General features: G+C 37.1%; 1 long non-coding RNA gene across 1 annotated transcript; it reads right to left on the reverse strand.

The window, feature by feature from the left end:
- Positions 1-12,373: 12,373 nt before the first annotated feature.
- LOC116171808 lies at positions 12,374-13,420 on the reverse strand. The gene is made up of 2 exons (XR_004145530.1): positions 13,196-13,420; positions 12,374-13,141 (listed from the first exon to the last, which is right to left on the reverse strand). It is a non-coding gene; the product is annotated as an uncharacterized LOC116171808 (long non-coding RNA).
- Positions 13,421-13,633: the final 213 nt, after the last annotated feature.

Raw genomic sequence — 13,633 nt, forward strand, 5'->3', positions numbered from 1 at the left:
AACTAATAAATGAACCATGGACTTTGACAACATGCCACCAATATTAGAGAGCGAACAAAAGGATTTTTAAAATATGGGAAAGGAAGGTGCTGAGAGAAGGAAACGCAAGAAAGTAAGAGATTGAAAAATGTGTGATACCAACTATGTTTATTTGAGGAAATAATAGTTATTTGTTTCATTAGTACAAAAAATGTCAGTTTTCGGGACTTCCGAGTCCCGAAAACGCATTTTTTGTACGAATAAAACATAAAATTTTTTCTCCAACCCCCTTTACTTCAAATTATATTCGAATTTAGATTCAGTCACAGTTTCACTACTATAGTATAAAGGCCGCTTGACATTGAGCAATACAACGCGCAAGAACTTGCAGAAAGAAATTGCAAGGTCAAATCCTTGCATGCAATAAGCATTGCATGGTATTTGACATGGTGCAATTCTATTTCAATTGCCACATGTCTGCCAACAGAAGAAACATATGGATTTGTCAACAAAGTAGTTAACCTCAAATGAAAATTAAATTTTGATTGCTTGAAGAAACATGAAAATTACAAGAATAAATAAGATTAGTAAAAACAAGTAATGAGTGCGTCTCTCAGCATCACAGTTGCCGCCGCTGTATTTTACTAGGTTGGTGACACAAAAACAACTAGATTTATCCCTAGAATTGCACGATTCATGCAAGAAAAATAGCACCGGTCCTATAAAAATTGCATGCAAGTCTCTTGCAACAATTGATCAGCTGGCTTTGAACTGCGCATGCCTTTCGCAATTTTTCTTGCAACTTGCATGCAATTGCAATTTTTATTGCTCCATGTCAAGCGGGCTTAAGAACTTCTGCTTTCTTGTCCTCACGTGTCATGCCACTCTAGTTTTTAGGTTAACTTATAACCTATTCGTTCTTACTTCTTACTTCTCACCTCTCGCGACTTTGTAGGGAGCAAATCTTGAGGTAGCATGTTCTGCCGTTTCTAAAATCTCTGGCGAAGTGCAATCCATGTCGCTATCAGTTTCAGTCATTTCTATTGTATACACAATTAATATTGTTATATTTTGTATTGAAATAAAAAACTTACCATACAGTTTTTTAATTAAAATTAATTGCAATAAACTTTTTCAAATTTTGAATTCAAAATGACAGATAATAGTGCAATGGGTCTGAAGTAGATGGCGTTACGCGCGACAGCGGGTTGTATACGTATTAAAATTACGTTTATTTCATACTGTCCGCTATACAGTACATTACATCATTCATTTGAGTCCGGAAAGTGATCTATTACATCACAAGGCCGGAAAGTGTTGCGTAGCAACTGATAATTTTCTGTCAAGAAGAAACGTCAAATTTATTTAAGACGATAGCTATTTACATTATCATCCGAAAGCTTAGGACTATTAATTATACAATTAGAATTCTCAATAATTTTAATAGAGGACACACCCCCATCGCTGGGGACTGTGGTAGTGGAAACCTCTTGCCACCTTCTCAACCATATTCTTGGGGCGAAAATTGCACTAATTTCTGTACAAGTTCAAAAAATTCACTCCATCGCACTTATTAATGACTGGAAATACGTCTACCGTGAGTTTTTGTGTCCTGATGAATCCGAAATTAAAAAGTTGTACAATTAGGTGTCATCTAACCTTTACTAGAAGGTAATCTTTTGTAGGTGCTGTCATCTTGACATATTTGGAAATGTTTTCATTTATTATGGTTTTGCACATTGCATATTTGGACCACAATGTAGAACTAGAGAAATTTTTGGCCTAGAATAGGTATTCTATTAGTTTAAGGAAGGCTTGTTAGCCCTAATTATTTTCTTACCGCATCCAAAAAGTTAGAAAGCATGAAGTTTTCGTTCACATTATTTTCCTCATTGTACCTTTTTTCGCCAAGCACAAACTATATAACTGATACTGATTTCTGGGGGTGAGAGTTTCTACAGCTTCTTCACTTTTTGAACAAATCACCCTTACAAATTCACCACCAGAAGAACATGCGGCGTCAATTTTTTTTATAAATAGGTAAATGAACAAGCAAAACAATTCGTGCGTAACTATGCAACGGTACCGGATTCAAAGGTGATGCGACTAAAGATGGCATGTGTTATGTAAAAGAATCAAAAGAAATCTCAAAATTGAGACAGTATGAAATAAAATTTTGTACGATACACAGCCGTGAAGTGATTATTAAAGCACTCGTTTAGAAATTCCGAACTCGGCTCCTTTTCGCCTCATCCGTAAACATCTAAACTCGTACTTTAATAAGCCACTTCCCGGCCTTGTAACGTAAATAACTATTCTTGAACTAAAACGTCCAAAACTCGGTTATATGATGCTTCTGTCTTTTGCGTTAATGTACGTACACCAATGGCAAAAAAGAGTTATGCAGTAAACCATGAATGCTCCACAACTGGTAAAAAAGTTGTGGGCACACCTTAAAGGTGCCATCAACACTCCAACACTGAACATTTAATGAATGAACATCTGTATACATAATATTTTGTATTATATGATATTATGCACTTAACATTATCTTATTTTATTAAATAACCTACCTCAACACGTGCCGGATTCAAAGGGCAAGAGTGTCTTGTAATCATTTCTACTTCCTCCCCATGGGTCTTAATACGGCCTTTACACTTAACGTCCTTCGATTTTTTTGGTCACAACGCCAACTAACCGAGTCATTTGTGTTTTCTCGATCCTACAAATTTGAAGGGCGTCAGTCAACACTTCCTTAATATGATGTATAGGTATCCATCATTGGACAATTTATTTTTACCTTTTCGCGATTTAGTATACTACACTACACGCAAATGAATATTATATATATATATATTTCAGCACACGGACCTTATAGACCCATGGCTGAGTCTACCTTATTACATTAAATTTTTGACTTTACCTTAATCTTCACATTTGTTTAATCTTCTCCACTACTTTATGCCATTTTACCCTATCTCTTGCTTTGGTTTTCCAATCTTCTACCCCCACACTCTGCACATCTTTGATCACTCCATCTAGCAACTTCTTTTTTGGCCGTCCTATTTTCTTTTTTCCGCCAGTTCCCCCTTCCAGCATTCTTTTTGCGTGTGCTTTCTTCCATTCGAACGACCTAGCCATTTAACCCTCTGAGCTCTTATGAACGTCACTATCGATATGTCCCCTTAAGCTTTTTGTACTTCTCTATTATTTCTTCGTCTCCATTCACCATCCTCGGTCTTCACTCCTCCCAGTATTCTTCTTAACACCCTCCTCTCCCATACTCCCAGTTTTCCTTCCATCTGACTTGCCATTGCCCACAGTTCACTTGCGTACGTTACTGTTGGTCGTACAATCGTTTTGTACTTTTTGCCGCTCGAGATATCTCCTTTGCATTTAACATGTTGCTAATCGCCCTTATCGCCCTACTCCCCCTAAAAATGCTATACTAACACAGCTAATTTTATAGTGTGGCAGGGTTATGTTTAAAACAAAATGTTTTAAACATGTTTTAAAACAGTATAGGTGTACTAAACAAATTTGTTTTAAACTGTTTAAAACGTTTTTTTTTAATTTCTAAATAAGAGCATAAATTCAACCATATTTTATTATAAAAGATTATTACATTGCTTATACATGAGTCATGAAATGAACAAAATAAAATGAAGAATGAAAATCCAATCATTATTGGTAGGTAAATGGTAATATAAGTTATACCAATATATCACTGTTTGTGGTTCCGTTTAAAAACTGTAACTAGTTTAGAAAAGCCTTTTCCGTACCTAATCGATTGCGAAGTTTGGTGTGTACAAGTCCGAATGCCGAAAACAGACGTTCAAGTCCAGTAGATGAACCAACTGCTGTATGAAGCTGCTGGGCAAGGCAGTTTTAAACATAAAAAACTGTTTAAAAAAAGATTTTTTTGTTTTTTATAGAAAACATGTTTTTTTTCAACCCTGCAGTGTGGTGAAGTGAAGTCTGCACTATTGCTAACAATTGCAACAACAAATCCAACGTTAAAAGGCACTCCGCTTGTTGCGCGTGCTTTAAAGACTTGATTATACACTTGTATCTGAATATACTATTTCGTAATATTATCTTTAAAAAAAATTATTCCGACGCCGAGAATCGAACGCCAACTGTAATTTGAACATGACACTCCATTGGTCGTTATTGATGAAGGGTCCGAAAAAACACAGAAATTCAATGACAAACAACCATTACAAATAAACTACTACTAAACTTAAGACTACTTACTGCAGTTTGGTTCCTCAAATTAAATATTCAAAAAGGAGGATCTCTAATCATACATTAACTGATACCACGGACACAAACGTGAGACCGCAGCACACATAGAAACGGTCTTTACAACTTCTTCTTTCCTATGTACACACAAACGTAGAGAACAGATTAGGTATCCTTAAATCACGTTGATGTAAAGTTAAAAAAATTGTACCCGCCGTCTTCACAAACTCGACAAATTGTAGTGCACGTAGAAACTTCTTTCAGACAAACAGCAAAACGAAATCCAGACCAGTCTTTAACTTAACCAACACGTAATCCGCCGCGCAACTGGGTAAATTCAAACTCCTTATCTTTTCCACACGAATGACGCTGGACACTGGCAAATATACTTCTAAACAAACACAAATCGCAAAATTGGATTCGAAATCTTTACACGACGACAAAAATTGCTAAATGACGGACAGCGGTTCGACCTCTGAACGGACTGTAACTTGACCTCCAAACTGGCAAAAGGCGTCCTCTTCTTCGCGCCTCGCTGGTATTTAAACACAAATCCCCCTTAATTTCGAAAAAATTGATTGATTTAATTCTAACAATTTCTGCCTAAAGCTACCATTTTTTATAACGAGAAAAATGGACACGGTATCTCCGAAACACTTTTCTCACACAAATAAACGGAAAAAGTACCTACCTGTTTTTTAATGTACTATTTCTTGAACGACGTATTACTCTTTACGGTTTCTTAGTACCCGTCATTTTTCTGGATGTCTTGATTGTATCTATCTTCGCAAATAATGAAACTACCTATATAATAATTTCATTATTTACATAAGTTATAATTAACATATTTGCTCACGATAGCAATAAATTAAGTGTGTTCTAATTAGAAAAACGGGCAATGAAATGCAATATTTCAATTGAACCATTGATCTTTTTAATCTGTAGTATTGTCACACAAGAGCCGGATTTTTTGCGAGAAAATTAATGGGTAGTAACATCTGGTACCAGTAGTTCGATTTTTCTGTTTCTGCGTTGGAGATAAATTTTCGTGTGCTAATGACACACGTTTTTAAATGAATAATCGCTTTCCATTAAAAGAAGCCTGCTTTTTGCGAAAATAACGTAGGTATGTTTGAGAAATTTCGCCAAGATATTTGCTTGCACTTGCTGTTTCATACACAAAAAATAATTGTCTGCCTGCCCGGAGATGGGGGGTAATGCCTTGGCAGACAACATTGAAGTGCGGAATTGTCTACTCTCTTATTTTAGTACAACATTTTAATTGTTACTCATAAAATATTGTAATAATTAAAATAGCACAATCTTATGTTTTATTGCTCTCAAGCATACAAAATTTCGTACTTCCCGAGTTATTTCCAGGTAAAAATCCTCAATGACTGGCCTATTAGCAGAACATTTAAAAATCGAAATAATTTCCAAACGGTATGTTTTGCTGGCAAACTTTTTACGGCACAAACGTAGCACTAACCAAATAATAATAATATATTTTAGTGCATAGACCAACAAAACGTATGTATAGCACAAGTCAATTACAAACTAACAACTAGGTAACAATTAAAGATTAAAAAATTCACTAGTGGTGTAAAATGGGGTAAGAATCAGGTACTTTAACAGGTTTTGTTTGAACAGTTTTAGAGTGTCACAGCCCTTTAAGTAGTGAGGTAGCTTGTTATACATTTGTACTCCAAGAATCATGGGAGAGTTCGCGGTTAATTGTCTTTTAAAAGTGGGGATTTGGAAAAGGTCATTATCACGTAAATTATAGCTATGTGTGTCCTTGTTCCTAATCAGTTTATGAGAATAAGTGAAGATTAATTTACAATTTTCAAAAATTAATAAACTAGGAACCGTTAAGATTTCCAGATCTTTAAAGAGATCTCTGCACGAATGAAATTTTGACACGTTTGCAATTGTTCTTATAATGCGCTTTTGGGCAATGAAAATAGCATGCGAGTGAGTAGACGAACCCCATGGACATATCCCATATCGTAGGATCGACTCCACAAGCGGTGGTATATACAGTGCGATCAATATTGAGTTGCTGCGCCGCTTCAATAAATTATGACGTTAGTAATCATTTGCCGCAACAGGCCTGGTGCACCAATACTAAAACATAACCTTAAAGTAAACTTTTGACGTTTAACCATATTTAACCTAAATCAACGATTTAACCACCTTGTAAGTTTCCAAATTATGTGGAACTACACGAATAACGAATTACTACAAAAATTGAAACGATTTTATTTCTTTTACAACTCGTTAATATCGAAGTAATTGGGTAAATTACATGCACACTATAACAACTGTTCGAAGTGCTCGCCACCATTATTAAGACAGGGATTCACTCTTTTCTTCATGTTTTCGAAGCCGGCATGTAAGTGCTGTTGCGTAATGTTTCAAACGGCAGCTTCTATACCTGCTCGGAATTCGGCAATGGTGTGTAAACGATTTCGAATACGTTGCCATCTCGTAAATTTGCATGCAATAATTTAGACGGCTTTGCAAGTCTGGACGATGAGTTCTTGTAACACGGTTACTTTAAAGGATAGAAGTACAATTTTCTCCAGGCAATAGCGTCACACGTTCCGTATGAGATGCCCGTTAGTGGGACAAATTGTCGCAGCTGCTTTTTCCGACTTTGCTCAAGACGAGCAAGAACATCTTTTACAACCTCCTTATTAGCAATCACTAAGCGGCAAGACTTCCTGTATGTTAAACCGCTCAAGTAGACGATGAGCATTTCGGCGTATATTGTTGTAATCCTCGTCATGGTTGACAATCGTTTATCGAAACTCCTGTATACACAAACGTATCGAGTACTCCCAAACTCCACTTTCGTCTTTAGTCCCATTACGGAAACAGGACAGCAAACGCATCTTATTCTCTTCTAAAGTAAAAGGCTTGTCGGAGTAAACCTATTGCCTATTACACGCTACAACTAAAAAAACGTTTGTTTGTAATTTACAAGTAATTTACCCACCTTGTAAATATTCGAAAGAAACTGGTAGTCTTGAAAAAAGCCGTTTTGAAAGGGACGAAAGTATTCGAATAAGAATCACAAATCATGGTTTTGGTTTGTAAAATTATAGGTTATGTTTTGTATTGGTACACATATACCTGGTTGCGGCAAATGATTACTAATGTGATATTTTATAAGAGCGGCGCAGCATATGATTATTGATCTCCCTGTATTAACGAGTTGATTTAGAGTTAAGACGCGTCTGAGATTTCTAATTAGGTAATTAACCGAACTCAATCTAGCTGCGAGTTTGGAGCAGTGTACTTTCCAGCTTAAGTGGTTGTCAAAATGTAGACCCAAAAATTTAGTGGTGGAAACATCTTGTGTTGGTTGTCCTCTATTTGTAGAGCGACAGGGTTAATGGTTTTTTGTGGGTGATGAAATCGAACATAATTGGTTTTGCTTGCATTTAGAACAAGTGAAGCTCCCTTGAACCACACACTAAGCTTATGCAAGTAATTATTGCACAAGTTTGTGAGTAATTTCTCGTCCACCAGCAATGACGTGTCATCCGCATATAAGAAATGGGGTACTTCTGTCCCGAGGAAAGTGGGTAGATCATTTATATACAGCAGAAACAGCGTTGGTCCCAGTACCGATCCCTGCGGGACCCCAACATTTGTAACTTTATTCTGCGCTTTAAATATTTGCTTGGTGCCGTTTACTAGTCCGGTAATAGAAACATACTGTTCCCTGTTGTAAAGGAAAGAAAAGATCCAGCCGAGTCCAACACCTCTGATGCCATAATTCTCTAATTTTAAGAGCAGCTTGTCAATGTGTACGCAATCAAAGGCCCTTGTAAGATCACAGAAGATCCCTATTGGACATTCTCCGTTGTCTATGTATTTAATTAGCTTACAATAAATATTTTGTAGAGCGTCTGTTGTTGAGCATTTCGGTTGAAAACCAAACTGTTGTTTCGACATTAGTTTGTGTTTTGTAATGAAGCTTTGAAGGCGTTCAAGGGAACAATATTCAAATATTTTAGAGAAAGTGGAGCTGAGGGCTATAGGACGATAATTGTGTATACACTTGTGATCTCCTTTTTTATAAATGGGAATAATGTTATTAATTTTTAATATTTTTGGAAATTCTCCAATAACCAATCCACCTAGTCTCGACATTTGTGCCGTCAATGTTCTGCTAACTTCACGGACCCATATTATTTTCTTAAAAGTAAAGTGTATAGGTCTTACCACACGTTGCATTTCGAAAAATGTTTATGGAATGCCGAGGCCAACAGTATGATTGATGTAAGACTCCATGTAGGTAATAGGTTATTTATCAAGGGTGTATTCTATGTATATATTTAGAACTACCTATTATTAAATTAAAAGTTCCTCTTTAGGCGATCGATTTCGACTTTATTAATCAGGCCGTAAAATATAATAATAATATGTGGATGAATGGTAGTAACATTAACATTTATGTGCATTTATGTGGATGTTGGGCGCCCCATTTATGAATGTCCACAATGTCGGGTTATGGGATCCCATGAGACTACTAAACTTCCGATGCCATCCCTAGACAGAGTTATTTGTCTTCGGCATATCTTCTACGACGGTTTCGAAGCAATTCCATAACTGTATCGAAAATTTTGAAGGTCTGCGTTGCCCTCGACGACCAGGGCGCCCAATCCATGTGTCTTCAAAATAATCAGTAATAGGACGAAGTCGATTTTCATTTTCCGTGAAAAACTCATTTCCGGTAAGTGTTTCGAATGTAGGTAAGTACAACATCGGCTTCAGGTACAAAAGGCAAAGCAGATAGTTTCCTGAGTTCCATTGCAAATTCTGCGTCGGACGAATACGCACATTGCGTAAAATGGCAAAAAACATCCTCTTTGGCGTGCTGGGGGAAATGCCTCGGAAAATGCATTAATGGCGGCGATTTCAAAATCAGTCATCACTGATAAGGGATCAAGCCTAAGCTCAAGTGTTTTTAACGCATTCAAAACACGTACATAGCTTGCCTGCTGGTTATTGGGCATCAGTACGAACACCGTTGGGATCACATTATTGCCCAATAAGTAACATTTTAGGCATTATCGATGAATTGCTCCATTATTGGAATTATAAGGATGCATGAATAAAAAGTTGATTGTATTTTCGTATTTTCAGCAAGGTCTGACGATGGCCTAAGTGCCGAAATCGATAACCTATAGAAAATTTAATAATTATAAGAATACAGCAACAATCAACTTTTTAACATTTTAGGCATTTTACCATTCAACCCGGATGTTATTCCGGACTACGCGTTTATTGCCATGGAAATGGAAAACGATCCAGATGCTTTGAACCAAGTTGTTGCAGATGTGGAACTTTCGCATGCGCCTCCTCAGCCCATAGAAGAACCGCAAAAGTCGAGACCAACACAAGTCATAGTTAATCGACCTTCTACACTGCAGCCTAGTTGTTCACACCATCAAGTCTACAGTCGAGGACACTATTACACCAGAAAAATTACTTGCCCAAGAAATTTCCCCTGTTCCTAGAACAAGTACACAGGTTACCGCAAAGAAACGTGGCAGACACCTTGCTAGCATATTAAATAGTTCAGATCGTATTGCATCCCAAAAAGAAAAGGTCAAATCAAGGAATAAAAAAAAAATGTTGCTATCCCCAAAAAGTCCAAAAATGTCAAACGCAACAAACGGTCACGCCAGAATTCGGATTCTGAAAGTGGTAGTCTTGTACTTGCTGATAGTGAGGTCTCATCAGAAACGTGGAACGAAAATGAATGCGCAGGATGCGGAGAAGATTATAACCAGACGAGAAGCCAAGACGACTGGATACAATGCACTATTTGTGACCGTTGGCACCATTAACGCTCGACATATGATGGACTCTGTGATTTCTGTGGCAAACAGAAGCAAAAATCAACAAAACGTTAATGTATATGGTCGGTTTTTGGTTGGTCGGTGTCTCCCAACGTACGGTATTTAAACTGGCACGTACAATTAAGACTAAAATTAAAAACTAAAAAGTTGAGCCGGAATTTGAATCCTAAAAGAAATCAAAGGTAACCCTCTTGGTTGATGGCCTAAAATGTACATACCTCTTAAATAAGAGGGCTAATTGTAGATGCAGTACACAGATATCAGCCGAACCTAAACACTTCAATTACGGAACTGAAAATGGCGGTACTTAGAGGAAGGTGGCCTAAGTTTGGATACTTTTTCTAAAGTCAATTTTTTGAACCGAAAAAATATGTTTTTAATTATTTTTTTGTACTCAGAAAGTGCTATTACTTTAATAGAAACACGTGATGCATACAAAACCATTTATTTTACCCTTAAAAGGTATAAAAAATAGGCCCAAATAAAAAATGACACTTTTTGAAATAAAAAAAAAAGTATCCCAAAATTGGATACTCTATCCAATATTGGGAACCTATTTTTCTAAACAAAGATCGCAGACGTAAGCTCTTTTGTCACTTACCAGCACAGTCTTCATGTGACCACCTGAAATAAAAGTTTTGGTCCTCTGAATAACGTCCAGTGCAGAAAATACACTCTGCATCACTTTCTTGATCGGGATCGATATCTGAGTCGTCTTCATAAGGAACATATTTTGATGAGTCTGAGGATTCAATTTCGTCTTTCACTTTCTTTAGTTTTTTATTTTTGAAAACCTTTTTAGTTTGGTTTGAATTTTTTAATTTCGGCAACTGTTTTTTGTTTTAAGTGATTCTTTTCTTTGTTTCTCTTTAATACTAGCTTCTAAATCATCTTTGTATGGAGTACTCGTAATTAATGCTGTAGAACCGGTTTTACGTCCTCTGTTTGAAGTAGGTACCGATGAACTGCATGATGGGAAAGGCGACAAGTGTTGAATTTTTACAATTAACTGTTTAGTTACAACGCTGCTACCACTTTGTTGTTTCGGGGGGGTTTTTTCAATAGATGATTGAATTAAGCTAATGTTGTGGTCTGGTTCGGATGACAAAGTATTATTCGAAGCAGGCGGAGTTCTTTCCCTTGGTTTTTCTATAAGAAAATCTGCTTCTGAGAATATATTTCGATTAAATGGAAAAATTCCTGCTTTACGAAACCCATTGGCTGATATCTCAGCAGTTGCACATTTCTGATAAGCAGGGCAGAATAGTTTGCAGTTTGCATATTTGAAATGGACTTACATTTCGAGAAGGGTTATTCTTTAACCAATTTTGAATTTCCCTTGAATAGTACGTCTTCAATGGAGACAAGACAAGTCTAACGGTTGGATTTTATGTGAAGTGTGGGGAGGAATGCATACAACAGAAACAGAATTCTTTTTAGCTAATTCGATAGCGTCCAGATTTCGTGTATGGCTATAAGGGCCGTCAAGAATGAGCAACACGGGATCGTCTTTTGAAGGTTTCACGTGATTGATGAAATGTTGCATCCACCGCGTAAATATGTGGGTCTGTATCCATCCTGAAGGGTGACACTCGGCGATTGGCGCAGCTGGAGCCCCATCTAATAACTCGGCCTTCATATTTTTGCGTGGGAATACAAACAACGGAGGAACGAATCCTCCGGCAGCATTCATGCATGTGACTACGGTTACTAACGCTCCTCTTTCTGCAGCAGTTACGGCTCCTACTTGTTTTTTTCCTTTAACGGTGATGACTCTAGCAATCTTGGATTGTGCTGTGGTGAACATTAAAGATTCTCAAGGGGTTAAAATTTATCTTCTCCATAGCTGGTTCCAGTATACCAAAGAAACTGTTGATATTTTCAGGGGTAAAACCTTTTATTCTATTTTTTGAAATCCCCTGCGGTTTTCTTAAGGATAAATTGGGATGACGTCTCAAAAAATTTCTGAGCCATTTTTTACCAGCATTACCGTCTCTTGTTGAGAAGGGATGGGAAAGGTTATGTTATAACGCGCGAGCTGCAAAAGGCAAGGCGCTACAAAAAATACCATGTGCTTTTTAAATTAGAACACACGCCGCTGACCGGCCAGCTAGCTCTGTTGACAAATCCTCGATTTCAACTCAATCTTCTCTACTTACGGTTAGTGGTTCTGGTAGAGTCTTTTGGACGCCACCTAATTCGTCCAATTTCGCTTATCACTACCCGAACTAGGAAAGGTAGCTTAGCTTGAAAAAAATATGTAACTATAATCCCACAAAAATAATTATTTATTGGGGTGCTCTGCACCTTCATAAAAGCACAACCAAAACTTCGGTTCCCCAATGGGAATCCCAAAAACTTAGGTCCAACTATGAGGCTTAAAAAATAAATACTCCAAATTAATTCAAACATAAAACATTTACAAAAAAAATTTCCGCCATGAAATACGGAATAAAACCCACCAGAATCTCTGGGGTCAGAACACAAATATTGTTACCGTGGCACAAGTGATGAATTAGATAAAGTGATTTCAATCCCTTAATCGGTAGCTTGGGGGCAATGAAGTGGTTCAAGTCGTTACGAGCTCGTACGTTACATACTGGTTATTACTTCGTACATGGGAGTAATACTTAAGTGATTATCAATTATCGTATCCCAATATTCCAAGCTGACTAATTAACAGTATTACAATTGGCTTGAGTGCATATGCCAATTACCACAATGTGGGTCCAATTCAATACAAACAGATAAATTTATAACATTTACATCACCACAGGATCAAATATTTACGTCTGAATGGCTCCTCTGGGTCCTGGTGTAAGTCTTCTACGTAGTGCAATAAAAAGGTGTCGGTTATTAGAAGAGTTCGGCTTAGCCCGCAAGATCGTAACGTTGCAATGCTAGACTTTACGGCACTGCTCTGCAATATTCTGTCGCCTAACTTCCCAAGTTCAATCCATCCTCAATAACCCCATTCGGTACGTAGATCGGTACAAGGATTTTATCTAGTACAAGGACTCCTATCCAATACAAGGACTCTAAAAATATAACCTAATTACGACTGGTTCTCACTTAAATATAGACGAACGAACCTCTAAGTAGAGAGTAAACAAAAAAACTTCGTCAAACAGCAAGTAATGTAAAAGGCGTTATATCGTGGATCGGATCGGTATCGATGAGTGTTTCGGCTTCAAGATTAAAATTCCATTTCGGAAAGTTGCTGTCGATTTAGATTCATTAACGACACAACATTTAAGTTCGTTGGCAAGTAAAAATGCTTTCGCAAATGGTTAATTCACCAACGGAACATGAAGATGGTAAAAAACACACACCGAATCCCACACGTTCCTCTTGCAAGTTCTAGCGAGAAGACCCCACTTTCTTTCCGAATTTCCGGCTAGTGCAACGAAGAAATTTATCTCCAACCAATTAAATCACAGAACGGCCTTTACAATACCATATAAGGAAATCTCCAAAACGCTTATCGAAAACGGAAATGAATTATCACCAATACGAATATAGATAGATAT

The sequence above is a fragment of the Photinus pyralis genome, unplaced genomic scaffold (genome assembly GCF_008802855.1).
Source record: "Photinus pyralis isolate 1611_PpyrPB1 unplaced genomic scaffold, Ppyr1.3 Ppyr1.4_LG5, whole genome shotgun sequence".
Taxonomy (NCBI): Eukaryota; Metazoa; Arthropoda; class Insecta; order Coleoptera; family Lampyridae; genus Photinus; species Photinus pyralis.